Source organism: Molossus molossus, unplaced genomic scaffold (genome assembly GCF_014108415.1).
Source record: "Molossus molossus isolate mMolMol1 unplaced genomic scaffold, mMolMol1.p scaffold_m16_p_1, whole genome shotgun sequence".
Lineage (NCBI taxonomy): Eukaryota > Metazoa > Chordata > Mammalia > Chiroptera > Molossidae > Molossus > Molossus molossus.
In genome coordinates this window covers 134894834-134922171 of record NW_023425344.1, presented here as the reverse complement: position 1 = coordinate 134922171, position 27338 = coordinate 134894834, and the positions used below count along the sequence as shown (strand labels likewise).

Below are 27338 nucleotides of genomic sequence, written 5' to 3'. Positions count from 1 at the left end.
ATAATAGTGGATTTGTCTACATTTCCTTGCAATTTAATCAGTTTTGCCTCATGTATTTTGAAGCACATACACATTAAGGATTGTCAATCTTTTTGGAAAACTGACTCCTTTTCCATTATGTAATGCCCCCTTTTATTCCCGATAATTTTTCATGTTCTGCCATCTGCTTTTTCTGAAATTGATAGACATACTTCAGCTTTATTTTGGTTACTGTTAGCATGGTTTTTATGTTTCTCTATTCCTTTATTTTTATCTATCTGTGTCTTTACATTGAAAGTGGGTTTCTTGTAGACAGCATCTATTCCTTTTTATCTCTTCTCACAATCTCTCTTTTTTTTTTTTATCCTTACCCAAGGACATTTTTCCATTTTTTTGTTCAGATAGAGTGGGAGGGGGAGAGAGAGAGAGAGAAACATCGATGTGAGAGAGACACATCGAGTGATTGCCACCCACACAACCCAACCAGGGCCAGGGACAAACTGCAAACGAGGTACGTGCCCTTAGCGGGAACTGAACCCGGGTCTCTCTGGACTGTAGGCCGATGCTCTAACTGCTGAGCCAAACTGGCCAGAGCCAAGGTGTAGATTTTTTTACACATTTATTCTGTTTGGTGTTTTATTTTGTTGATTGACTGATTTTAAAGAATGAGAGGAAACGAGAGAGAGGTGGAGACATTGATTTGTTGTTCTGTTATTTGTGGGGAGGACTCCTCTCCCCACTGGTTGCTGGGGGATATGGGTTTCTTGCGATATCCTGAGACTTGCATGGGAGGATGAGATATTGTAGAAAGCTTTATTTCTGTGGAATTAAATCTCAGTTTTCAAGGTCCCATTTCCCTCTGCCCTGCGATGGAAGAAGGGTAGCTGTGACTTCAATAGGACTAGAATTAAAACCAGTGCCCAGAGTTTCAGTTCCGCTTCTGGAGCAGTGTCTAGTCCAGCATTAGGCGAACTTGGTTTTGTGTTCCCTGTTGCAGCCCGTCAGTCCATTCTGTGTGGCGTCCATATGGCCATAGGCCATGTAGCTCTGCAGGGAACTCAGGAGAGTGCAAAAGTCACAAGAGCGTCAAGATCCAAGAACCACAAGAGAGCAAGCAAGTGAACCCCTTTGTCTTTAGATTTTGTGTACCCAAATTTTTGTGGGCTTGCAGTGGCCTCCCTGCCTCTGGCCAGTGCATGGTTCCCCAGGCTAGACTGACAGGCAACTACCTTCCCTACATCACCCCGACTTTACTGCACATGTGTCCATTCTCCCCTTTGTCCAATCTCTTCCCCTAGTGGTCTGCGGGGAATGGGCCGGTGGTTCCCTGCGGGGTGTGAAATTGCAGCTTCCTGATGAAACTGCCTGAAATGGCCATGCTTATAATGCCTGGCCTCTCTTTGCTCCTTTTCTATTATTAATAACTAGCTAATTACAATGGTATCAATTCCACTCATTTATGCATCATTTAGTTGATTCTTAAATGTACCCTTACCAGGCATCAAATCTACAACCTTGGCATATTGGGATGACACTCGAACCAACAGGTCAGAGCATGTTTGTTGATTTATGAGCTCCCCAGATTTGTTTGGTATTTTATCATTAATTTTGGAGAATTTTCAGCCATTTTACTTTGAATATTTCTTCTCTTTTCTTTGTTTTCCTTCTGGCATTTCTATTACATGTATGTTGTATCTATTGTAGTCCTAAAGTTTTTGAATATTCTGTTCCTTTAAAATCTTTTATTTTTTTTCTCTTTGCATTACAGTTTGGGGAATTTCCATGAACATATTTTCAGTCTTACTGATTCTTTCCTTGGCTATATCCAATCTCCTGATGAACACATCAAAGGCATTCTTCATTTCTGTTGCAGTGTTTTTATTTTCCAGCATTGTCTTTGATTCTTAGAGTTTTCATCTCTGTTTATATTACCCATCTGTTCTTGCATGCTATCTACTTTTTCCATTCTACTTTTTCCTTAGCATAATATATTTAAAATTTATTTTAAACTCCCTATTTTATACTTCCAAAATCTGGGTCACATATTAGTCTAGTTCTGATGCTTGCTTTATCTCTTCAAACTATGTTTTTCTTGCCTTTTATTACACCTTGTAATTTCTTGATGAAAACGGGACGTGATTTATTGATAATAGAAACTGAAATCGGAACCTAGGTAATTAGGTTTTTAGTGTGAGTTTTTATGTTAATTTGGCTAGGAACTGGGCTGTATACTGTTTTTTATATATGTCAGTGCCAGAGGCTTCAGTTTCTTTGCTGCAAACTTCTGTTCATGTTTGATTGGGCTTTGATGCAAATGGACCCCTTTAACAGAATGTGGCCTGGGCAGGGTGGGGGGCTCCTCTAAGACTGGGCACCCAAGAGTTTATAACTCTCAAGCTAGTTCACTTTGGCTACCATCAGTTTGTCAGAATTACTGTGTCAGTGTTTCTACAAGTTTCTGGCTCCATCAAATTCTGCTCCTGCAAAGCTGATCTCAGCTGTGATTCTCTGTATTCCCCTTTCCCCTGATTCGGGGTGGCAGCTTGCCCTGTGACTTCCTTTCTCTTTACATTTTGGAGTTGAAACCAGAAGTCTCCTTTCATCCACTTTTTAATTTTGTTGTTTGTCATGTTATTACAGATGTGTGAGAGTTCTTTATGTATTTTGCATATCAGTTCCTTATCAGATATATGATTTGCAAATATTTTCTCCCATTGTATGGGTTACCTTTTCACTTTTTTGGTAGTAGGATTTTATTTCTGAACTTGAAAACTTTGCAAATTAAATTATACTGTATTTGTTTAAATCTTTTGGTCCATTTGACTCAGAAAACATTGAGGCTTCATCAGAGGCCTCTATATTTCTCAGTAAAAGACATCATGGTATGTTATGAATAATGTTCCTTCTTTCTTCTACAGACAAACAAGTGGTTTAATTTGTTTACCAGTCCACAATAAACCACAATAGTACATATAACCAAGTTCAGGTAGCACTTAGAAGTGCCATGACAATCTGTTAGTTGCCTACCCTATTTTCTTAATAAGTATGAACATTTTTTTGAAGTAAAGCAAATTCCTAGTTTGATTTATCCATAATTTCAAATAAATTCCTACTATTTAATATTAAGGAGTAATTATATTTGTATTGGGAAATATTCAGTTTATCTTCTTAAAGATGTCCTAAAATTTTGTTTTCAATGACATGTGAAGTCATGAGCAGGTCAGTTGACTACTGGAAGCAAAGTGTGAATTACAACTTGATGGGAGTTTGTTTTAAATCTTCATGTGAATATGAACTTGTAGTTTTTAGTGCCTGTGAATTTAGCTGAAATTTTAAAAGTAAAGGTCTTCTTTGTCTTAAGTCTAAATACATCTTGAGCAGATGCTTGGAAAGCAACCAGTGAACAAAAATATACTTTTAAACATTTACATCTCCAAGTTGGAAACCTCAGAAAATGGAAAACCAGTTTGAAGGTAATGCTTGAGCTGAATTTTTCATAATTTTAATTTTCTTAATAATTACCACCATGAGATTTTCTTGGAAATTAGTTACTTCCAGGATAATTGATACAGTCAAGTTATATAAAAGAGAGAGAATTTTATCAAGCAGTGGTTCTTATAAATTGTTTTCTGTATAGGCACTTTAGTTTTTCTCTTCTTTTACTCCAGAAGCAATGAAAAACATCATACTGGGGGGAAAGGTGATATTGACATAGTAGTAAATCAGATCAAATCTTTAGGAAGAAGTTGTGTTTTGGGCGAGGAGAGGTGGCATTAGGTTCAGAGACTAAGCCCACTGCAGAGGTTATATTACTTGCCTCTGCAGTACCATTTGTGGTGGGTGGGAGGAAAAGGATAGACAGCCAGACACTGTGAATGATCCATGGCCACCTGGTCTGACAGAAGAATTGGGTACAGCAGCTGGTACTGCTCCTCTACCAATCAAAAGGAATTGTTCAGCCATCTCTGTTGGAGGAACCAGATGAAGTTATTTCGTACATTATACTGTACATATTTTTAGGACCAGAAACATGTAAAGTCTGCTAAAGATACACATTCCTGAAATGCTGAGCAAATTGTTACTTTTGTAATTCATACTCTCAAAGCAGTGGTCATATGTAGCTCTTTGTCAAGATTGGGTTGGGACTGGGGATGGGTGACTAGGAGCCACGTTTGTGAGTACTTGATGGAGCTGTGTCCTTCCACCAAGGTTTGTGTTTAATGCAACAGAACATTGTCTTTTGAAAGTTATTGTGAGAGTTAGATGAGTAATCACATATCCTTAGCTTCAGAACAGTCATCTTAAATGTGAATTTATTCATAATTTAATTATCTACTCTATGGAAACAGATGTGAGGAGTTTCTGACCTAGAAGCATCTGACTTAAGAACAGTTCATTTATTAGTATGGGTGGAGACAAGAAGTGTGTCACCCTCTCTTCTCTTGTGGAGCTGATTCCTATTATTCTCCAATTCCATTGGGAATTACAATAGGGCAATATCCAGCTTCTCTAAATCTTTTATTTTATTTTATTTTTATCCTCACCCAAGGATATTTTCCATTTTTGTTCAGATAAAGTGGGAGAGAGAGAGAGAAAAACATCGATGTGAAAGGGACACATCGAGTGGCTGCCTCTCGCACAACCCCAACGTGGGCCAGATGCACCGCAACTGAAGTAGTGTGCCCTTGACTGGAATCGAACCCATGACTCATTGGTCCATGGGCCAACACTCTAACCGCTGAGCCAAACTTGCCAGTGTCAACTTTTCTAGATCTTATACTTAACAGTGGGTTTGCTGGGCCACAGCTGTGTGCAATTCCCACATTAGTAGATTTTGCCAAATTGTTTTACAAGTGATTGTACTTACCCAGGTGGAAAGTAATTGGCTTAGTGAATTCTGTATTTGCAGTCCTGGTACCCTGGATCATCTCCCTGTATCACTCCAGTCTCTGGGCTGTGCTGTGTTTTTGGAGTCCTCAATGTGTTGCCAGGGCAGTAGTGGTTCATGTCCTGTTGCCAGGAAGGTGTTGGGCCAAGAGCCTGGCCCTGACATTCTGAATTGGTTCTCAGAGTACATCTACCACAGATAATCTTGGAGTCATTGAGAGCAAACCAATCTTTATTATTTGTTTTCATCTCGAGTAAAATGTTTCTAAAACATCTCCTACTTGTTTTATTTTACTTTATTACAGTTAATTGTTTAACTGTGTAATTGAATTGTAATAATTTCAGCATTTGCTAGTTAAGCCTTTTTATTTCTGTGTTCTCACTGTAAAATTGCAACGAAAGTTAACTGTCTATTATTTGAAAGTCTTTGAAAAACTTCTCGAGTTGGCTAAATGTGTTCTCTAACTTTTCCTTTACAAATGTTATATAATATTTGGGGCATTGAAAAGGCAGAACTATATACCGAACACCCATATACTCACCGCACAGCTTCAGAGTGAATATACTACAGATTCAGCTGAAGCTTGAATGTCCCTTCTTGTTTCCATTCCTTTCACTCACCAGCCAGAGATCTCCTCCATCTTCTTGTTAATATTTCTTTAAAAATTAGATATATTTTGTATACTTATAAACTTTCCATAATTAGAATCATACTCTACACATTTAACTTTCTGCCACTTTTTTATTTTGCTTCACCTTTTATGTATTTTGAGATATATATATGGTGATATGAATAGCTGTCATTCATTGATTTTCATTGCAATATGGCATTAAATGACTAGATCACAAATTATTTTCTCTCCTGTTGATGAATATTTACATTGAAAGAGGACCTGCGGGTACAAGATTTCTTTGTCTGGAAGCCCCTTTATTTCTGTGCCACTCCTGGAAACAATATGGTAAATAGCTTCTGTGTAGATCCCCCTTGTACATGTATGTGGCTTTTTCTCTAGGTACTACTGCCAGGAGTGTGTTACTGAACCACAGAGGTGGGCATCACACCCTTGTTTAGGTGTTGTCAGGTTGCTCCACCGGCATCACACCTTATTTCATTCCCATCAACAGAGGGAGAGTTTCAGTTGCTTCACGTCCATTTCAACACTTGGACTTGTTTTGAGTTTAATTTTTCCAACAGTGTTGGTTTCAAATGCTAGCTCCTTGTTTTAGTTTATATTTATTTGAATATTAGAGATTGAGTATATATTTATGGGCTGTTCCAGTTTCTTTTTTATGCCTTTTTTACATTCTTTACCTGTCTTGTCTTTTTGGCTGCCTTTTTCTGGTTGATTTGTAGGAATTACTTTATATATTATAGTGGATCTTGGTTATATGCATTGTAAACATCCTGGTCTGTGCTCAGTCTACTCTTTCTGATAATTTATTGTGTTAAGGCACACATACACATAGAGTCTCTGTTTTAAATGCAGAAGACAAGGGCATTTTTGCAGACCCTCTATCCAGTACAAAATTCTTAGCTCAATAGGTCTTAAGGAGAGCATGTTTTAGAGTCTGAGATGTGTGTAGCCCTTAGCCAAGTGTGAGGTCTGGTGTGTTTTTATGTGCTGGCTCTAGAGGGGTCCTCTGGGACTCTGTGTACTGATCTAATGTTCCCATTTGGTTGTAAGTATCTATATAACATATTTTTAGAACCTAGTGTAATTATGGGTATAGTTCTTCATTGAGTACAGTTCTTTTTGGGTAGAATCTGTGTATAACTCAGCCCTGTTATTCCACATTGCCTAGAAATGTAGTAGGTGTTTAAGGGAGATTGCTATTAAAGGAGACAGAAACACCTCTTTTCTAGGCTCTGTGTTTGCCCAGTTTGTTTTCCATTAATTTCACAAATACTTGAGTCCTGCTATGGGCATAGTAATAGATGCTCATATCCCATTGGATTTGCCAATTGACATATTGAGGTTATTTATAAATTGTTTTTAATCACTTTCAGTTAACTCAAGTTGTTGCATAAGCTACATCATCTTTATTACCTATAGATAACAAGAAAGACTTTTCATCCACCTGTTTTAAAATCAAAGTTATTGTTAATATTTTATATGTCAAGAAAGTAGGAATGAGGGGTGTTTTTTGGTGGTCATGATTTGGAAATAATGTACTATCAAAGGGAATTACTGAAACAGATTGGTTTTACAATACATTCCTTCAATTTCATGTGAAATATTTAGAAAATCTTCAACATTTTCAAATTAAGTACTCTTAAAAGTTCTAAAATACTATTTAAAATAACTATAATTCTCTGAACCAAGACATTAATGCAAGTTTATTATTAAAAATCTAAAAGTATACATAAATAAAATTAATTAATTTAAAATGGTTCACTCTGAAAAAAGTATATATTGTTCTCTTTGCCCTGCCACCTATCCTGTGGTAATGCTGTTTAGGCACCTGTAAGAGTACATTATCTTATGGTTTTTACCTTAAGGCAGTTGTGGCCACATGACGTATTTAATTTTTAAACATGTGAATGGAAGTGATGTGTGTCACTGCAAGGCAGCCAGTGCGCTGTTCGCCTCATCTCTCCGCCCCCAGCCCCCCATTGGTGATGGCGATGTTCCAGGTGGTGGAAGCTCTCTCCACCTGTGTCCCGGCGTGTGAATATCGGAAGCAGAGTTCCCAGAGGACATGCAGTGTGAGAAAATAAACCTTCGTTGTTATGAAGATTTGGAGGTCTGTTATTACCAAAAAGTTGTTTAAGTTTAACCTACTTAGTGCAAATAAACACTTTACTATATTACATTTAAATTCCATTTTTGAAATAGTGCTTAGTGATATAGAAGTTAAAATAAATGCAGTTATTAGCATTCCATACAGTTAGTTATTATATTTTTTGTAGTTTATTTTTATTGTTTACACTATTACCGATGTCCCCCTTTGCCCACCTTCACCCTCCCCTCCCTCTGGCCATCACCACACTGTTGTCTGTGACTATGTGTCATGCATATATGTTCTTTGGCTAATCCCTTCACCTTCTTTTATGCCGTCCCCTCTTCCCCACTCCCCTCTGACAGCTGTCAGTCTGTTCTGTGTACCCATGCCTCTGTTTCTATTTTGTTTATCAGTTAATTTGTTCATTAGATTCCATGTGTAAGTGAAGTCTTATGGTATTTCTCTTTCACTGACTGACTTATTTCATTTAGCATAATACTCTCTAGTTCCCTTCATGTTACCTCAAAGGGTAAGAGATCTTCCTTTCTTACAGCTGCATAGTATTCCATTGTGTATATGTACCACAGCCTTTTTTTTTTTTTTTTTTATAATACTCATCCGAGGACATTTTTCCATTTTTTGTTCAGATAGAGTGGGAAGGAGAGAAAGGAAGAGAGGGAAGGAGGGAGGGAGGGAGGGAGGGAGAGAGAGAAACATCGACGTGAAAGGGACACATCGAGTGGCTGCCTCCCGCACGACCCAACCAGGGCCAGGAACAAACTGGTACGTGCCCTTAGCGGGAACCGAACCTGGGTCTCTCTGGACCGCAGGCCGATGCTCTAACCGCTGAGCCAGACAGGCCAGGGCTGTACCACAGCTTTTTTATCCACTCATCTACTGATGGACACTTGGGCTGTTTCTAGATCTTGGTTATTGTAAATAACACTGCTGTGAACATAGGGGTGAATATATTTTTTTGAATTGGTTTTTCTGGATTCCTAGGATATATTCCCAGAAGTGGAATTTCTGGGTCTAAAGGCAGTTCCATTTTTAAATTTTTTAGAGAACTCCATACTGTTTTCCACAGTGGCTATACCAGTCTGCATTCCCACCAACAGTGTACTAGGGTTCCCTTTTCTCCACATCCTCACCTGCACTTGCTGTTTGTTGATTTATTGATGGACATCATTCTGGTAGGTATGTGGTGATCTCTGTGTGGTTTTAATTTGTCTCTCTCGTGATTAATGACATTGGGCATCTTTCCATATATCTATTGGCCATCTGTATGTCCTCTTTGGAGAGATATCTATTTAGGTTCTTTGCTAATTTTTTATTTGGATAGCTTGTCTTCTGGTGTTTAGTTGTACAAGTTCTTTTTACATTTTGGAAATTAACCCCTTAGCAGATGTATCTTTGGCAAATATATTGTCTTATATAGTGGATTCCCTTTTTATTTCAGTGATGATTTCTTTTTCTGTGGAGAAGCTTTTTAGTTTGATGTAGTCGCATTTCCCCCCATTTGTTTCCCTTGTCCTATGACATATATCAGCAAAAATATTGCTACATGAGATGTCTGAGATTTTACTGCCTGTGTTTTCTTCTAGGAATTTTATGGTTTTGTGACTTACATTTTAGTCCTTATCCATTTTGAGTTTATCCTTGTGTATGGTATAAGTTGGTGGTCATGTTCTTGCACATTCCTAAAGTTAGTTATTTTTAAGTGGTTGCTATTGATCTGACAGTTGCACTGTAACAAGGTAATATTTATTATAAAAACATTATAATTTTTATATTTTCTTTGTTTATAGACTTGCACCATCCACCTAACTGCCGTGGTAAGGCTTAAGAATGGATGACATTTGTTGTAAAGTTTTACTATTTCATGTGATTTTTCCTGTGTAATATAATAGCAGTAGAGTATGCCATTCTGGATCGTACCTTCTCTAACTCCATGTTTTCTCTCTTCTCTAATAAAGTGGAAGACAACTATATGATATATTATTCTTTTTTTCCGCCTCACCCAGGGATATTTTTACATTTATCTCGAGATAGAGCGGGAGGGAGAGAGAGAGAGAGAGAACCACATCAATGTGAGAGAGACACATCGATTGGTTGCCTCCTGCACGACCCCAACCAGGGCCGGGACGAACCACAACTGAGTTACATGCCCTTGACTGGAATCGAACCCAGGACTCTCTGGTCCGCGGGCCAATGATCTAACCGCTGAGCCAAACTAGCCAGGGCTAATATATTATTCTTACATTCATTTTTCTTACTAAATTTTATGAGGTTACTTTGGCCTAACAAGTAAGGCCTTTCAATATCCAAGTATAACACACACACACACACACACACCCTATCTTCTGATAAAGAGCTTTCCTAATTTAAAAAAGTGGTTTTACATATCAAACTGTATATTTCATATGTAATTCGTATTTTTATTGTAACTTTTCTCTTGCACCTTCGGAGTAGAGCAGCTTATAATTGCTTTTTCTTCTCATTTTCATTTCTGTTTTGTTTCATTAAAAGCTCAATTAAATGGTGTTAACTGCCAACTTAAAAAATTTTTTATAAATATATTTCACTTACATTGGTATGTTATAAATTATACAGATGATAAAATTTTATTTTATTACTTGACAAAGTTGATACATATCTTAGTTTTTAATTTGAATAAATATCTGATAGTCCACCATTGTGTGCCTAGGAAGTAGATTTAGATAATTGCCTCCTAACTGTTAAATCTTATGTCCTTCCACTAGGTGGTGCTCCTTCCTTTGTGAAATCTGAGAGTTAGTTCAAGAAACTTTTGTCAGTTATGTCACTATGGATGAAAAATTTTTAAAAAGAAGCAAATTCAGGCCAAAGTAGTAAGAAAAACTTGTGAAATCCCCTTATGTCATGTAAAGAACCAAATAACTTTGTGGTAGAGGAATTTGTAATTAAAAATATATTATGATTCCAAGGAATCAGTGATTTTATTATATGGCTCATTTGTATAAAAAGTTCATAAATGCTTATTGTACATTAAATTAGGTGATGGAGATACAATGGTCAACAACAGGCATGGGGGTCTTCAGCCACATGACTCTTGAACAGTACTAAAATAATCACTTAAATAAGTGTAAAATTATTGCTGAGATACAGATACAGATAGGTTTTTGGTACTTGGAGCATATAATGGAGGGGGTTGCCTCACATTCTAGGAATGTTTTGTTTAAGAAGTAACTACTAGTGGAACTACTTCAAATTAAAAAGTTTCTGCACAGCAAAAGAAACAAGCATCAAAATGGAAAGGGAACCCACTATGTGGGAGAGCATATTTGCCAATGATATGTCAGATAAGGGGCTAATTTCCAAAATGTATAGAGTGCTAATACAACTCAACAAAAGGAAGACAAATAATCTAATTGAAAAATGGACAGAGGATCTAAATAGACACCTCTCCAAACAGGACATACAAATGGCCAAGCGACATATGAAAAAAATACTCAACGTCATTAATCATCAGAGAGATGCAAATTAAAACAACTATGAGGTATCACCTCACACATGCCAGAATGGCTCTCATCAGCAATCATCAAACAAGTGCTGGTGAGGGTGTGGAGGAAGGGGACTCTAGTACGCCACTGGTAGAAATGCAGACTGGTACAGCCACCATGGAAAACAACATGGTGTTTCCTCAAAAAATTAAAAATTGAACTTCCATTTGACCCAGTGATCCATTTCTAGGAATATATCCTAAGAACTCTGAAAGACCAATCAGAAAGAATATATGTACCCCTATGTTTATAGCAGCACTATTTACAATTGCTAAGATCTGGAAACAGCCAAAGTGTCCATCAATAGATGAGTGAATAAAAAAGCTGTGGTACATATACACAATGGAACATTGTGCATCTGTGAGAAAGAATGATCTCTTATTCTTTGAGATGACATAGAGGGACCTGGAGAGCATTATGCTGAGTGAAATAAGCCAATCAGAGAAGGACAAATACCACATGATCTCACTTATTTGTGGAATATAATGAACAAAATAGACCCAGAGACATAAAAAGGAATATGGTTCAGACTGACAAACCTCAGAGGAGGGGGGTGGAGGGGAGGGATAAGATAAACCAAAGAACTTAGATGCATGTATATAAGTGGACATAGACACTGATATGCATGTATATAAGTGGACATAGACAACAATGCTGGGTCCTGGTGGGGGGAAGGTCAGGAAGAGGGTATCTGGGAGTGGGGAGGGAAGGAGAAACATCTGTAACAAAAATTAATTTTAAAAAAAGGAAATAAATATGTCTTATCTTTGAAATGACATGAAGGGACCTGGTGAGTATTATGCTAAGCAAAATAAGCCAGTCAGAGAAAGACAAATACCACATGATCTCACTTTTTTGTGGAATATAATGAACAAAATAATCTGATGAACAAAATAGACCCAGAAACATAGAAGTATGGTTCAGACTGACAAACCTCAGAGGCGGTGGGCAGGGGGAGGGAAGAGAGAAACCAAAGAACTTATATGCATATATGCATAACCAATGCACACAGACAACAATGCTGTGAGGGGGCAGCGGGATTGGGAGAAGGGTGTCAGTGGGGGAAAATGGAGAAACATCTGTGACAAAATAAATAAATGAATAAAAAATAGTAATAATAGAAAAAACGAAGTAAATACTGAGCTAGTTAAATGAGATCTGAAGGTTGCTTAAGAATTGATCAGGTAAGAGTGGGCTGGGCAGAAAATAAACAATATGCATTAGTGTTAGGGTTCTTCATCTGCACCCCAGTCCTTGGTTAGATCCAGTGGGCCTTTTCAGTTTGGAGACTTGTGTTCTTCAACTGCTATTTCTTTGTTACCATTTTCTTTCTGCTCCTCTTTGTCATCTTTTTGGAAGTTCTTTTAGGTACATATTGGTCTTTCTGGATTAGTAGTCTATTTTTTTTTCTAATGCTTATGCTTTTTGAAAGATCCTCAACTTTTACTTTCCACCTTTCTATTTAATTTTTAAAGACTTTTCTGTCAAAATGTTAATTCTAATGACTCTTTTGGGGGTGGTATCTGTTACTTTTCATACCATCCTAGTCTTATTCCATGGATACACTCTAGAGTCTTTCTAAGAATAATTAAAGCAAAGCAAACCATTAAAAAAAAGCAAAAAGTCAAACAACCCTACTTATTGATTCCTTACTATGTTCACTGTACTTTTTTCAAAGTTCTAAATACCTTTTGTGGTTCTTCCAGGAACGCTAACTGATATGTACTAATCTTTATCCTCATTGTTAGAACAACAAGGTACTTCCTTGACTGAGGTTACACAACCAGTTCAGTGGTAGAACTGGCCTTGAACCCAGGTGATCTGACTCAGGTTGGTTCTGTGCTTTTAAACTGAGAAGAACAGATACTACACTTGATCTTAGCCAAAAGGCTGAGAAGCGATGGTTCTGTGCTTTTAAAAACATCAAGTTGTTCTATTGGTTGATATTCAATAGAATGGTTTTGATTTATTTTTCTTTTAAATTCAATTTATTGGAGTGACATTGGTTAATAAAGTTACATATGTTTCAAGCGTACAATTCTACGTTGCATCATCTTTATATTGTATTATGTGTTCACCACCCAAAGTCAAATCTTTCTCTGTCATCTTGTATTTGACACATTTGCTATTTCCTCCCCACACCCCTTATTCTCTGGTAACTACTATATTGTTGTCTGTGTCTGTGAGTTTTTATTTGTCTTGTTTGTTCATTTGTTGTTTTAAGTTTTATATCCCACATATGAGTGAAATCATATGTTTATTGATTTAGCCCGTCTGATTTATTTTGCTTAGCATGACATTCTCAAGATCTATCCATGTTGTCCAAAATGGCAGTATTTCATCTTTTCTTATAGTTGAATAGTATTCCATTGTATATATGTACCACTTCTCCTTTATCCAGTCATCTATCGAGGGACACTTCTATTATTGTAATGTCTTGGCCACCATGAATAATGCTGCAGGGAACATAGGGCTGCATATATCTTTACAAATGCATGTTTTCAAATTTTGTAGGTAGATACCAGTTTACATTCCCACCACCAGTGAATGAGGGTTCCTTTTTCTCCACAACCTCTCAACACTTATTATTACTTGTCTTGTTAATAATAGCTATTCTGCCAGGTGTGAGGTGGTATCTCATTATAGTTTTGATTTGTATTTCCCTAATAATTGGTGAAGTTAACTGTGTTTTCATATATCTGTTGGCCATTTGTATGTCTTCTTGGGAGAAATGTCTGTTGAGGTCCTCTGCCCATTTTTTCGGTTTGTTTGTTTTTATGTTAATCCTCTCCTGAGAATATTTTTCTATTGAATTTTAAATATAGTGGAAGGGAGGGAGGGGAGATAGAGAGTGAGATAAAGTCAAAGTGAGAGAGACACATTGATTTGTTGCCTCCCACACAACCACGATCAGGACTAAGGCTCGAACTTGTAACCCAAGTATGTGCCCTTGACCAGGAATCAAACTCGAGACCCTTTGGCCCATGGGCTGACGCTCTAACCACTGACCCAAACCTGCCAGGGCTGAAGACATTTTTGATCGTCATGACTTAAAGGGGGAGGTGTGCTACTGGTATCTAGAGGGTAAAGGCCAGGGATATTGCTAAACATTCTATGATGCACAGGACATTCCCTCACAACCAAGAATTATTCAGCCTGAAATGTCAACAGTGTCAAGATCGAGAAATCCAACTTCAGAGCCAAGGGATGAAAAATCAGCCACTATTTCTTGTGGGAAGAGTGGTTGCAAATTTCAGACTGTAGAGGCTTTGCCACCCTAGCAGTTTTTTAGTTTTTTCATCATAGAAACCTGGGATCTGCTATCTGGGTCATAGGTGGTTGGCTGCTTCAGTAGGTGAAAGGAAAGGAGGTCCCTATAGTAGTCAGGTGTTCAGCTCCCCCTTCTCTCCCTTGCCTGACTTCTCAGTCCCTGAGCATCAGTGATCTCTGGGTCAAACCAGCTCCTTTTTTTGCAGTCTCCCACTTTGTTCTACTGTTCTGCTGTGGCTTCCTTTTTCTAGAAATTCATTGAACTCTCTAGTCTTTTGATTGTCTCATTTCTGTTATTTTGAATTTAAAAAATATCTCAGTGCATCTTAGGATGGAGAAGTGGTCCGTATCTGTTATTAATTACTAAATTTTGTATCCTTAATTTTTAGTGGCATTATTATAATCCATCAATGAACTGCTAATACCAAAATTTCTTTGATCATTTTCTTATAGTTAGAATTTTTCCTATCGATTCTTAGATTATTACTTTTTATATCCTTAGGTTATTATGAAATACAGTTTATATAAGAGCAATAGGATAAATGCTTGAGTGTTTCCTTTAATTTACTGATTTTAAGACTATTGTTTTGGTACCCTCACATCCTCCAAAGTTAATCAGTAAGCTTTTTTAAAGTATTGATATAAACTCAAGGATTTTTATGCATTTGATTGGTGTCAATCCATTGCAAGTCATTCTTTTTGATGCTCAAATGTCCTCATCTTCCGCTCATGGGAGCCCCTTCAACTTGGCTCCTATGTTTTTGACCCAATTCCATTAGACTTAGACTGCTTCCTTGCTTGTTGCCCTGACAGGGTGTTTCAGGCTCATGTTACAAACTTCCTCCCCCTATGTATTGTTTAAGATAAATTCTTTGTATTGAGATGTTCTCTTTTTGAGATACTGTTTATTGGTTCCTACCAGTTAGCAATAAAAACTTCTGTACCCTGTTCTTCCCAACTCATATTTAATGTACTACTTTTTAACTTACAGTTAATACCAGTAAGGTATTCAATAAGCTTGTTTCATTTTCCATACATTCTCTCCCATCTGTTCTTAATATACTTTGTCTTTCGTTAAATCATTTTTTATTTTTCAATCACAGTTGGCATACAATATTATATTAGTTTCAAATGTACACCCTAGTGATTTGACATTATATAATTAAATGATCATTCTAATAAATTCCGTACCCATGTGACACAATACATAGTTATTAAAATATATTCCCTATGCTGTACTTGACATCCCCATGACTATTCTGTAACTACCAAGTTGTACTTCTTAATCCTTTCACCTTTATCACCCATTCCCCTTTCACCCTCCCTCGCAACCATCAAAATGTTCTTTGTATCTATGAGTCTATTTCTATTCTGCTTATTTGTTTATTATTTTTAAAAGATTCAGTTGTTGATAAATATGTATTTATGACCATTTTATTGTTCATATTATTGATCATTTTCCATCCTTTTTCTTTTCTATTTTTTAAAAACATATTTTTTCTTTATTGATTTTAGAGAGGGGAAGGGAGGGGGAGAGAGAGATAGAAACTTCTATGAGAGAGAACATCGATTGGCCTCCTCCTGCATGCCCCCCACTGGGCATCAGGACCAGAACCTGCGCATGTGCCCTGACCAGGAATTAAACCAGCAACCTCTTGGTGCATGGGTTGACACTCAACCACTGAGCCACATCGACCGGGTCATACTTTTTCTTATTAAAGAAGAATTTCAACATTTCATGTAACACTGGTTTGGTGGTGATGAAGTTCTTTAGCTTTTTCTTGTCTGAGAAGCTCTTTATATGTCCTTCAGTTCAAAATTTTTTTAAATATGTTTTTACTGATTTTTTAGAGAGAGAGGAAGGGAGAAAGAAATGTCAATGTGAGAGATATATCAGTTGGCTGCCTCCTGCATACCCCCTACTGTGGATTGAACCCACAACCCGATCATGTGCCCAGACTGGGAATTGAACTGTGACCTCTCAGTCCATGGGATGACCCTTAATCCACTGAGCCACACTAGCTGGGCTGTCCTTCAATTCTAAATGATAGCTTTGCTTGGTATAGTAATCTTGATGGTAGGTCCTTGCTTTTCATCACTTTGAATATTTCTTGCCTGTCTCTTCTGCCCTACAAAGTTTCTGTTGAGAAATCAGCTGACAGTCTAATGGGAGCTGCCTTGTAGGTAACTGCTTTTCTCTTGCTGATTTTAAGATTCTCTCTTTGTCTTTCCCTTTCCCTTTTTATCATGATGTGTCTTGGTGTGGCCTCATTGGGTTCATCTTGTTTGGGACTCTAATAACTTTCTCGTGGATAAGGCTCATGGCAATAATTTTTCCTGAGTTCTTACAAAGTTTTTCTTGTGGTCTTTGTAGTGTATACTAAGTAATATTTGAGGGTCAGTTTGAAGTTAAAATTTTGGGGTTCTCTTTTTTGGGGGAAATACCTTAATTATGTTGCTTCTTTAACTCTTGGCATAAAATGTTTCACCTAATTCTGATGCCAGTATAACTTCTTTTTCTTTTTATGTATTTTTGCCCCGATGTTAAAAGGATAATTTTCTTTTTATTTTCCTTAAAGAGTATTTTTTGTGTGTGTTGACTGTTTTGTCAGTTTTCCACGATATTCCTTGTGCACTTTTTTTGTTTGTTTGTTTATCCTCACCTGAGGATATTTTTTCCATTGATTTTTAGAGAGAGTAGAAGGAAGGGAGGGAGAGAAAAAGAGAAACATTGATGCAAGAGAGACATGTCGATTTGTTGCCTCCCGCATGTGCCCTGACCAGGCCTGGAGAACGAACCTGCAACCCAGGTACATGTCCTTGACTCGGAATCAAACACTGAGCCAAAGTGGCCAGGGCCCTTGTGTGCTTTTAATCACATATGTTCATATACTTCTATTTCATGATAGTTTTGAAAAATTCTCCTAGTACCTGCAAATATCCTCTACTGTCCCATCTTAGTTGTTCTTTTACTCCCAGCTCTTCTTCCTAAGGCTAAACCACAATTCTGAGTTTAAACTTTATGATTAGTTTTTTTGCCTATTCTTGGAACTTTATTTATATGAAATTACACAGTATATATTTGTTTGTGTCGGTTGTTTTTTTACTCAAAATATGTTTATATGATTTGCTGATACTATGATTAAGTAATTTTGTTCATTTGTTTTTATTGCTGAAGGGTATTCTATTCTGTAAGTATAATCACAGCTTATTCGACTGTTGATGGGCATGTTTTTTACATTCAGTATTATTTTGCGTTAGTTTCAGGTGTACCACATAGTGGTTAGACAAAAGTGTTTGTCCTGATATTTCCGGTACCCACCTGGTACCATACATAGTTATCACACTATTGACTGTATTCCCTATGCTGTACTTCTTCCCTGAGACTATTTTGTAACTACCAGTTTGTACTTAATCCTTTCACCCAGTCTCTCAATTCCTGTTCCCTTGAACAACAACCATCAGTCTGCTCTCTGTGCCTGTGAGTCTGTTTCAATTTTGTTTGTTTGTTTTGTTCTTTAGTTTCCACTTACAAGTGAAATCATGTGATATTTGTCTTCCTCTGACTAACTTATTTCACTTAACATAAAACACTGTAGGTCCATCCATACTGTCCCAATTGGTAAGATTTTATTATTTTTTATGGCCGAGTAATACTCCAGTATATATATACACCATGACTTTTATATCCATTCATCTGTTGATAGGCACGTGGGTTGCTTTCATATCTTGGCTATTGTAAATAACTCTGCAATGAACGTAGGGATACATATATTCTTTTGAATTAGTGTTTTGAGTTTCTTCCAATATGTACCCAGAAGTGGAATCACTAAATCATACTGTTTTTCATAGTGGTTGCCCCAGTCTGCATTCCCGCTAACAGTGCATGAGGGTCCCCTTTTCTCCACATCATCACCAGGACTTGTCTTTGGATTTATTGATGATAGCCATTCTCACAGGTGTGAGGTGATTATCTCACTGTGGTTTTGATTTGCATATCTCTGATGATTAGTAATGTTCAGTATCTTTTTATATGTCTATTGGCCATTTTGATGGACATTTTGATTGTTTCTAATGTTTGACTGTTGTGATAATGCTCTTTGTATAAACCTTGTATGAGTCTTTGGTTTGCATGTGGATACATTTCTGTTGTGGGTATACTAAGTAATTGTTGGGACATAGAATTTTCATTGAACTATTTGTATACATGTTTCTGCAAAGTGTATACTCAAAAATTGAGTTGCTAGGTAATAGCATTGTTTACAGTACTGGTTCCAGTTTACATTCCCACCAGCAGTGTGTGACAATTGCTGCTGTTTGACCCACTCTTACTTGCTTTTGGGATATGTTTTTGTTTTGTATTGGTTTGGTTTGGTTTGTTTTTAAAGCCACTTTTAGTGGAATATAGTGGTATTTCATTGTGTTTTAAAGCTGGGTTCTCAGATGACTAATAAGGTTGAGCATTTTGTTTCATGTTTATTGGCTGCTTGTATATCATTTTTAATGAAGTGCTTGTTTAAGTCTTCTGCCCAGTTGTCTTTTAACTTGTCTATTTCTTACTGATTAGTGAGAATTCCTGTTTGCTGCTTTAGAGTGCTTGTTTGTGTGTTGGTTATATGTTATTACAAATATCTTCTTCCATTCTGTGGCTTTTCTTTTAAATGAGGTTTTAATGAATAGAAGTTCCCAGTTGTAACATAGTACAGTTTATTAATCTTTACCTTAATGCTTAGTGCGTTGTGTCTGGTTTAGGTACACTGTGTACCTCAAGATCATAAAGATATTTTCTTATATTAACTTGTAGAATCTTTATTTTCCCTTTCATGCACAGATCTTGAATTGATTTTGTTATGTGGTGTGATGTAGGAATCCACTTAAGGAAAGGCTTTTCTGCCTGGCCCATGTGGCTCAGTGGTTGAGTGTCAGCTCATGCACCAAGAGGTTGCTGGTTCAATTCCTGGTCAGGGCACATACCCACATTGTAGGCCTGATCCCCAGCGTGGGGCATGCAGGAGGCGGCTAATTGATGCTCTCATTGATGTTTCTATCTCTCTCTCGCTCCCTCTCCCTTCCTCTCTCTAAAAATAAAGAAAAAACTTTTTATGAAAAAGGAAAGGCCTTCCTTTCCCCACAGCTCTGCAGTACTGACTCCCTCATTAGCCTCTGTTCACATATGCATGGGTCTGTTTCTGAACTCTTCTGTTGTTCTGTTCCTATGTCAGTACCACTCTGTGTCAATTACAGAAAAATCTGTTGAGCTTTGATTATTATTGTATTTGGTTCATAGTTCAACTTGGGTAGAATGGGTATCTTTACAAAATTGAGTCTTATAATTCACAAGTGTTGTTTTTCTTTCCATTCAGTTAGGCTTTTTTTTTTTTTTTTTTTAATCCTCACCCGAGGATATTTTTCCTTTTTTTTGTACAGATAGAGTGGGAGGGAGAGAGAGGAAGGGAGAGAGAGAGAGAAACATCGACGTGAAAGGGACACATCGAGTGGCTGCCACCCGCACGATCAACCAGGGCCAGGGACAAACTGCAACCGAAGTACGTGCCCTTAGCGGGAACCGAACCTCGGTCTCTCCGGACCGCAGGCCGATGCTCTAACCGCTGAGCCAAACTGGCCAGGGCCCATTCAGTTAGGCTTTTAATTTTTCTAATATTTCATCATTTTTATATGTCCAACATATGTTTCATTACAGTTTTTCCTAGGTATTAAAAATATTCTTCTTTAACCTGTATGATTTTGCAAATCAGTGTCACCCTAATAAGTTCAATTAAAAATGTTATTTTGAAATTATTTACTGTTGGTACATAGAAATATAGTAATGCAGTCAGTGTCCTTATACTCTGCAATTTGCTAAGTTCACTTAGATATGTAATTAGTTTAACTGTGGGTTCTTTTGTTTATTGATAATGGCAGTTTTAGTTCTCTAATTCTATACTATTTATTATCTATATATCTATATAATTATATTGTATTGTTCACACAAGGACCTCTCGTGCATATATGAATAGGCATTATAATAATGGGTCTCTTCTTCCATGAATAATTTTTTATCATGTTTTTTTATTACTTCTTTTTCTTTTAAAATTTATCTTTGTTGTTGAAAGTATTACAGATATTTCCTCTTTTTTCCTTTCATTGACCCCACCACCTTGCACCCCCACCCCCAGCCTTAACTATTGTGTGTGTCCATGGGTTATGCATATATGCATATAAGTTCTTTGGTTAATCTCTTCCCACTCTGTCCCCTCTTCCCTCTGAGATTCATTAGTCTGTGCCATGCTCTGCATCTATTTTGTTCATCAGTTTATCTTGTTCATTAGATTCCACATATAAGTGAGATCATGTGATACTTATCTTTCTCTGACTGGCTTATTTTGCTTAGCATAATCATCTCCAGGTCCCTACATGCTTTCACAAAGGGTAAGAGATCCTTCTTTTTTACAGTTGCATAGTATTCCATTGTGTACATGTACCACAGCTTTTTTATTCATTCATCTATTTATTGGGCTGTTTATAGATCTTAGTAATTATAAATAGTGCTGCTATGAACATAGGGGTGCATATATTCTTCCTGATTGGTGTTTCAGGATTCTTAGGATATATTCCTAGAAATGGGATCACTGGGTCAAATGGCAGTTCCATTTTTAATTTTTTTAGGAAGCTTCATACTGTTTTCCATAGTGGCTACACCAGTTTGCATTCCCACCAGCAGTGTACTAGAGTCCCTTTTTCTCCACACCCTCACTAGCACTTGTTATTTGAGGATTTGTTGATGGTAGTCATATTGGCAGGTGTGAGGTGATGCCTCATTGTCGTTTTAATTTGCATCTCTCTGATTATTGAGCATCTTTTCATAGGTCTCTTGGCCATCTGTATGTCGTCTTTTGAGAAGTGTCTATTTAGGTCCTTTGCCCATTTTTTAAATTGGATTGTTTGTCTTCCTTTTGTTAAGTTGTATGTTTTGGAAATTAACCCCTATCAGACATATCATTGGCAAATACGTTTTCCCGTACATTGGGATCCCTTTTCATTTTGTTAATGGTTTCTTTTGCTGTGCAGAAGCTTTTTTAGTTTGATGTAGTACCATTTACTTATTTTTTTTTTTCTTTGTTACTCTTGCTCTAGGAAATGTGTGGGGAAAATTCAGCTTCTATCACTTATTTTCCTTATTGTAACCTAATATGTCTCTGCTTTTAGTATGGTTTATAGTTTAATCTTTATTACTAAATTTCTAACACGCTCTTTATAATATCTCATTTAAAAATGTTAGGTTAACTTTTCATCTGGTTTCTGGTCATATTTATCTGGTGTGTCTTCACTGTGTTTCCATATGTTGTTTTGCTGTTTTTTAATCCTTACCTGAGGTCATTTTTTCCATTTTTTGTTCAGATTGAGTGGGAAGGAGAGAGAGGAAGAGAGAGAGAGTGAGAAACATCGACATGAAAGGGACACATCGAGTGGCTGCCTCCCACATGACCCAACCAGGGCAGGGGACAAACTTGTTTTGCTTTTTTAATATCTGTTCATGTTTGAGTGAAACGAGTCTCCCTATGCATTTAGGAGGCTTAGGGTTAGTTGTGCAAGGGTAGCTTTTCTAGATTTGGGCTTCCTGTTGCTTCCTTACCTGTTACTGTAAAATATATTTTAAAAAAGGCTACCTCAAAGTAGGTACCAGTTTTTTATTGATAAATCTGTCCCTGGTTCCCCTCTCTATTGAATCGGCGTATTTTCTCTCCTGTACTTCTTGTGTTCTTGCCTTCCTCTCATTGGTTCTACTTCCACCAACTTTCTCCCGTCTGGTGTTACTCTCTCTTTGAAAAAGAGCTTCTTCCATTATCTTACCTTCCCTTGGCTTATATTATTTTAATTTTTGTTAATCCTCACTCGAGGATATTTTTTCCACTGATTTTTTAGAGAGAGTGGAAGGGAGAGAGGGGAGAGAGAGCGAGCGAGTGAGAGAGAGAAAGAGAGAGAAAGAAATATCAAAGTAAGAGAGACACATCGATTGGTTGCTTCCCTCACGTGCCCCTACCAGAGCTGGAGATTGAACCTGCAACCCAGGTACATGCCCTTGACTGGTAATCAAACCTGCAACCCTTATGTGTGTAGGCAGATGCTCTGATCACTGAACCACACCAGCCAGGGCTTATATTATTAAAAAAAAAAAAGATATTCAAAAATTTTATTTTCTTGCAACCAAATCTAATGATGTACAGACAATCTACAGTGCTTGTAGGATTACTGAAAACATTAAAAGGGCTAATCCACATGAAGTACCTAGTATAGTGTCTGGCAAGAGTAAGTGTTCAATATTTCTTGGTGTTGTAGTTAGTAGTAATTAGAAAATGCCATGCTCATTCAACAAAATGAATAACTTTGAATAAAATATTAAAGTTGACAGTGATTAAAAGAAAAATGTAGAGAGTAAGACTAATTTATTTCTGGTCTTATTCATTTTTTGGCAAATGTGTAATTAGATATATGAGGATCCAATCAGTAGTATAATTGGTATAATTTCTGTAACTCAGAAAGTCCTTTTTTTGGGAATACTGTGTTCTTTAATATTTTATTAGATTTATTTTTCTTCTCTGGAACTTGATGAAAAGTATTATTTCATCTTAGCTGGAAAGAGTAACTTTATGCTACCTCTCATTGGCACATATTTTTTATACCCACATAATCTGAGTTGGTATAATAGAATCTTGATTACCTCAACAGTAGCTGCTTTGGCCGGAGTAGAAATGAAATATGTGCATTTCTAGGGCAGAGCAGGAGTCTAGAATGAAATAAGATTTGTGCATGTGCTACATACAGCTTTTTAACCTTTCTATAGAAATCAGAAGTGGGAGAGGATTGAAGCATGTCTAGCTTTTTTTTGAAGTTTTTAAATACAGTTCCAACAGTATTTCTAAATCACCAATTTTATTTATTTATGCTATATTAAAAAATCTCCATGTTATGTTGAGGTCCTAACTTATATTTTGGTAAAATAGGTTCTTGGAATACATAGGACAGTATAGTATCTTGTAATTTCATGAAACTATGCTGCCAAAGTCTGTGACATCATCCTCTCTGTAGGTCAATGAAAGTACATTGCATCATCTTAGTTCTGGCCTTTGGTGAAATTTGCAAAGACGTTAGCACACACTCTCATGTGCTTCTGGGATAGTGATGACTGCTGCTCTGGCAAAATTATGGACTGTGACCAGGGAAGGACTGTAAGCATCTAGGGGATAGTGGAGGTACTTCGATGGAAAGATGTTTGGTTTTTGAATAACTGCATGAGACAGGCCAGGCACCCTCCCCCCATTCTCTTTCCCAAGACGCTCTTTTTTTGGAATATGACATGAGCAAAAAGTAAGACAAGCCAAAAAGGAAAGATATTAAAAAATTATAGAAAATCTACTGTATAGAAAGACTACAGAAAATGAATAGAATTATAGGAGTGCAGTGTAAATATATGATACCATGATCCAGATTTACATAGACTGTGTGCAGTGATTTATCTGAGGGTTTCATAAAACACCTCATGTGCCTAATTTAAAATATGGTGTGCTTTAAAAGTTTGGTCCCAGCATAATCTTTTAGCAACATACCTGTTAAAAAGTTTTAGTGTAGCCCTGGCCGGTTTGGCTCAGCGGTTAGAGTGTCGGCCTGTGGTCCAGATAGACCCAGATTCATTTTCCGCTAAGGGCACGTACCTCAGTTGCAGTTTGACCCCGGCCCTGGTTGGTCGTGCGGGTGGCAGCCACTCGATGTGTCCCTTTCACATCGATGTTTCTCTCTCTCTCTCTCTCTCTCTTCCTCTCTCCCTCCTGGCTCTATCTGAACAAAAAATGAAAAAATGTCCTCAGGTGAGGAGAAAAAAAAAGTTTTAGTGTATGTAGAGAGAAGAACCAGCTAGCTAAATTAATTTCTCTTTCTAGTGAGGTGACATATATGTATTTTATTATTATTATTATCATTGTTTATATATATATACACATATATACACACAATATATATATATATATATAATTTTTTTATCCTCACCCGAGGACATTTTTTCCATTTTTGTTCACATAGAGTGGGAACGAGAGAGAGAGAGAGAGAGAGAGAGAGAGAGAGAGAGAGAAGCATCGACGTGAAAGGGACACATCAAGTGGCTGCCTCCCGCACGACCCAACCAGGGCCAGGGACAAACCACAACCGAGGTACATCTGCCCTTAGCGGGAACCGAACCTGGGTCTCTCTGGACCACAGGCCAATGCTCTAACTGCTGAGCCAAACTGCCCAGGGCTCTTTTTATATATTTTTAATCCTCATCCGAGGATATATATTTTTATTGATTTTTGGAGAGAGAGGAGGTGGTGGAGGGAGAGGGAGAGAGAGACACTGATGTGAGAGAAACATCAATTGGTTGACTCCCGTACACACCCTGACTGGGGAATTGAATCCGCAACCTGGGTATGTGCCCCGATAGGGAATCGGATCTGCAACATGTTAGTATATGGGATGATGCTCCAACCAACGGAGCCACTTGACCAGGGCCGGCATACCTGTACTTAAAAAGATCCTGGCCTCACTTGAAATGCCTTTGACCCAACAGTTTTGGACTCCTTCACATCTTGCTACTAAGCATAATCAGCAGTTTAATTTTTTTCCAGCTATTAAAATATAAAACTATAAGGAGAATGGACTTTTCCCACTGCACAGGATCCTGAGATTAAAACTTTAAAAGGCAGAAAAGTTAGAAGTGCTATATACAAAAATTTTCCTTATTTTTCTGCTTCTGGTTGTCATTAACTTTATAAATTTACATTTTATTTTGTTCACATATTGTTATTTATTTTTAGAAAATTGACTAAAAAGCAAGTTAAAACAACTGTTATTAGTTGCTTAATATCGGTCCCTACAACTGATAGACTCTGAACTTCAAGAAAACATTTTATTTGTCTTATAACCCTTCTGTGTCTTTGATACTGATGGGGCACATTACTGGATACTTACTAGACATTTATTAATTTGTACATTGGTATGAAATGTGACATTCTGAGAACTTTAATATTTATGTTTTAGAACCATTGTGAAATGCTGAGTAATTAGGTTATTATTATGCAACTTTTATATAATGACACCTTTATATCAGAGAACACCTTTCTAAGCTTTTTACCTGAGCCAGAAACGTAAAAGGAAATGAGTAAAGGTATAAAAGATGAGCTTTAGTTAGAGATTTGGGAGTCAATAGACAGATTTGGGTAAAAAATAGAATTCCTAAAAATATTATTGTTGAAATAAAAACCCCAGTGGATTTAATGGTTTAAATTGCAAGTTAAATACATCTAAACAGAATTAGTGACCTTTAAAACATATCTGAAGAAAGTAGCAAGAAAGCAGAGAGGTATTTATAATTACGTATTTTTATTATATCTTAATTATAATAATACTAAGAGGTATGGAAGTTAGAATGAGGAGGTCTAACATATATGCTCAGTTGGAGAACCAGAAGGTCATTGTAGGGAAAGTAAAAGAGAGTAATATATATGAGGGATAATGGATTTGAGTTTCCAGATCCGAAGAAAAACCACAACTTCACAGATTCAGGAAGCATAACATATCCAAAAATATATATAAAATAAAAATTTTAAAATAAAAGAAAATTGCCCTGGCTGGGTAGCTTAGTTGGTTAGAGCATTGCCCTGATACACCAAGGTTGTGGGTTTGATTCCCAATCAGGGCACATACAAGAATCAACCAATGAATGCATAAATAAGTGGAACAACAAATTGATCTCTCTCCCTCACTCCCTACCTCCCTTCCTCTTTCCCTCTCTCACTCCCTCCCTCTCTCAAATCAGTAAATAATTTTTTTTTAATTTAAAAGTTTTCTATCACTCTTTAGTATTATATAATTATGATATATAATGAAACCGTGTAATTATATGTCTCCATGTGTAGATGCATTGTTAGGAACACACAGAGCACTAAAGGAAAAGTGAAGATCTTTATAAGCATCCAGAGAGAAGGGAAAAGAATGACCGTCACAATGTTAACAGACTCCTCAGAAACAGAAATGTAAGCCAGAAGATAGTAAAGATACATCTTCAAAGAAGTGCTGAAAGAAGAGATCTGTCATTCTAGTTGTATCAAAGCAAAGATATTTTTAAAAAACAAGGTAAAATAAAAACCATATATAACTGAAAACTGAGAGAATACTAACATGAGGATTGCACTAAGGGAACTTTTAAAGGATGAATTGGGGTGGGGGTGGGATTCCCAAATGTCAGCTGACTAGATACCATAATATCATTAAGGACTTTATGAACGTTAGGATTTAAGTTTAATTTTGTTGGTTTGCCTGGAAGATAAGCACCTTCAGGACCATGTGGGAAACCCGATTCCAAGTTTTGCTTTTACTCAGTTGGTCTGAGTCAGTGCTTATCAAAATGATTTTTGGAAGATGTCAAGTTTTTATTTTATGTTCTTTTGGGTTTGATGTGATGAACTGATAATAACTATCTTAAAAATTTTTTGAGACCAAAATCTTCTGGTCTGAATAGTACAGCGTGGGGCTCATTTTTAACGTAATCCACTGGGGATCATTTCTTCCAATTACATTTCTTTCCTGTTACCCTTCTTTGATTTTCCCCATTCATTTGGTGAATCTTCTTTGGTAGATACTGGTGTCTGATTTAACAGGTACAGATGATCAGTTTGGTCAAGCCTCCCCTTCTGAGTATAGTGGTTGCTTCCTAGGGTGAATGGGCTGGAAGAGGTCATCAAATCTCTAGATCCCTTCAGTCCAGGTGAGTGGTGGGGACAGAAAGATTTTTTTTAAACTTAGAATGCTGTACCAAGTACATATTTGGGGTAAATGCTGCAGTCTGTTGCACTGATACAGTTCCTAAGGTTCTTTAATGTGTGCCCTATAGTATTTTCCTAATTCTAA

At 37.0% G+C, this 27338-nt stretch overlaps 1 protein-coding gene and 1 pseudogene across 1 annotated transcript in view; one reads left to right on the top strand and one right to left on the bottom strand.

The window, feature by feature from the left end:
• The window catches only part of MPP7 (membrane palmitoylated protein 7), a 355336-nt gene that overhangs the window by 150896 nt on the left and 177102 nt on the right, over positions 1-27338 (top strand). The gene's annotated exons all lie outside the window — the stretch shown is intronic.
• On the bottom strand, positions 12903-13034 carry LOC118620942 (annotated as a pseudogene).